This window comes from Rhinolophus sinicus, linkage group LG09, assembly GCF_036562045.2.
Source record: "Rhinolophus sinicus isolate RSC01 linkage group LG09, ASM3656204v1, whole genome shotgun sequence".
Lineage (NCBI taxonomy): Eukaryota > Metazoa > Chordata > Mammalia > Chiroptera > Rhinolophidae > Rhinolophus > Rhinolophus sinicus.
The window spans coordinates 68,124,126-68,126,441 of NC_133758.1; the positions used below are offsets into that span (position 1 = coordinate 68,124,126).

The following is a 2,316-nucleotide window of genomic DNA, read 5'->3' on the forward strand; positions in this document are numbered from 1 at the left end:
TTAGAGTGTTCTTGTTGCACCCGATCTGCTTCTGCCAGGAACTGCTACCGAGCTACTACCGCCACATTTTTCCTTTTTTTATTTCATCCTTACTGTTTTTCAAGTTAGTTTCTATGTCCGTCAACATAGTACATTTGCAACTTTAATTTGCAGAAGGGAAAGGAAACACATTTAGTGAATGCCTACTTGGAGCCAGTTACTATGGTAAATGCCTTGCCTATAATATTATTTTGCCCTCTAATATAAATCTCCCAAAAAATCTGTAAGTCCAATGTCATTGTTTTGATTTTATAAATAAGAAACAGGTTCAGAGAGGTTAGGTGTCTTGTCCAAGGTCACACAGCTAGTGAGAAAGTTAGACTTTGAATCCAGGAGATATTCCCCTTTGCTCCTTCTGCTACTCTGTACTTACACCGTGGAATGCCCAATGACTGAGGGCTTGCATTTTGGTTTTTGGATTTGTTTTCCTTTTGCCTATAATTGATGTCATTCACGTAATTGTATGACTTTTCTTCATAGCTTGCTGATCTTTCTTTATGACATCTTTATCCAACCTCCATCCCTTAGGGCCAGGTTTCTTTTTGTTTTTTTAATAAATTGTGGTAAAATATTTATCACATAAAATTTACCATTTAGCTATTTTTAAGTGTACATTTCAGTGGCACTAAGTGCATTTGCATTGTCATACAGTCATTCACCACTATTCATTCTCCAGAACTTTTTCATCATCCCTGAGAAAATATGGGACACTTCACAAGTCTGTGTCATTCTTGCACAGGGGACGTGCTAATCTCTGTATTGTTCCAATTTTAGTAAACGTGCTGCCTGAATGAGTGCAGGGGACCAGGGGTTTAAGTCATTGGTTTCCTAATTCTTGTCTCCTCTCCCCCTTTTCTTTCTTCTTCCATGACCTGCTGTCTGCCACTTTGTAATGAAATAGAGTGTCCTACTCATGGGTGGGCCTGTTCAGAGTCAAGAGCGAAAGAAAGGAGAAATAAACATGGTTCTTTATCAAATGTCCTGGCTTGGATCTTCATTCTCTGCCCCACCCATTCCCAAAAGTCTGAGAAAGAAAACCGGAGAAAATTCACAAACAGCCTAATTCAAATCTGAACCACGTTGAAATTTCTTAGCCCTTCAAATGGTGAGTTAGTGACTCTGATTTGCTCTAATTTGGGGCCATTGAGGTGAGACGCAGAGCAGCAGCAGGGTGAGGGCCGGAAGGAGGTGGGAGTCAGCAGCTCGGGTTCCAGATGAGACCCCTGAGGCCCCAGTCAGGCAGGAATCCTGCCCGCCCCCAGCGCTCTCCACCTGGGCATCTGCTGGCTGAGGCTTGCCCAGTACCCTCCAGCTGCCTCTTAAGTTTACTGAAAAGCCCTCCTCTCCCTTACAGCCTTTTCAAAGTCTGCTTTACAGCCTCAGGCCCCATCAGCAACTCACAGCAGGGCCATTTGATCCTTTGTGTCCTATAGGCCCAGGGCTGGGGCCTACCAGAAGACCTTTAAAAATTCAGTGCTTGTCTTGTTCTTTTGTTGCTTTTGGTTTATATACCACATATCAGTGAAACAGAAACTCATAGACAGACAATGGTTTGGTGGTTGCCAGAGGGTAAGGGGGGTGGAGGGTGGGGGGTGGGAGATGAGGGTAAGGGGGATCGAATATATGGTGATGGAAGGAGAACTGACTCTGGGTGATGAATACACAATGGGATTTATAGATGATGTAATACAGAATTGTACACCTGAAATCTATGTAATTTTACTAACAATTGTCACCCCAATAAATTTAATAAAATAAAATTTAAAAAATTCAGTGCTGCCATAGATGCCGTGCTTTGCCACACAAATCCCCACTGCAGAACTGCAGGGTTTGCTCCCCAGCCGCTGGGAATGTTGTTGGCTAACATCCCGCAGCTGTCAGCCCTCTCTGGATGGCCCTTTCCCAGGGCAGCCAGCTGGTACCCCAGTGCTAGACACCATGAAGGGCTGTCCTTGCTCCAAGCTCTCTGCGGGGTTGCTGAGGCCAGTTAGGACAAGCCTGCATCCAGCTCCTCCCTCTGCCCAGTTTGGCCTTTTTCCCTCCTCCACAGGTGCCAACCCAGTTGCTCCCCTAATAAAACTCATGCACATTAATCGCCCCTCAGAGACTGCTTCCTGGGAAACTGACCTGCCACAGCTCCAAAATAAAAACGAGGTTTTTTTAGTAAACATAAATGGAGTTTTTACAGATGCCACGTTATGTCAACTCTATTAATTATTCATTTTAGTATTCATAAACACTTTAAGTGTCATTACCTCTAATAACAATCTGTAGATT

At 43.8% G+C, this 2,316-nt stretch overlaps 1 non-coding gene across 1 annotated transcript; it reads right to left on the reverse strand.

Annotated features, from left to right (window-relative positions):
- Positions 1 to 735: 735 nt before the first annotated feature.
- On the reverse strand, positions 736 to 837 carry LOC141567068 (U6 spliceosomal RNA). Its single transcript, XR_012489464.1, has one exon. It is a non-coding gene; the product is annotated as a U6 spliceosomal RNA (small nuclear RNA).
- Positions 838 to 2,316: the final 1,479 nt, after the last annotated feature.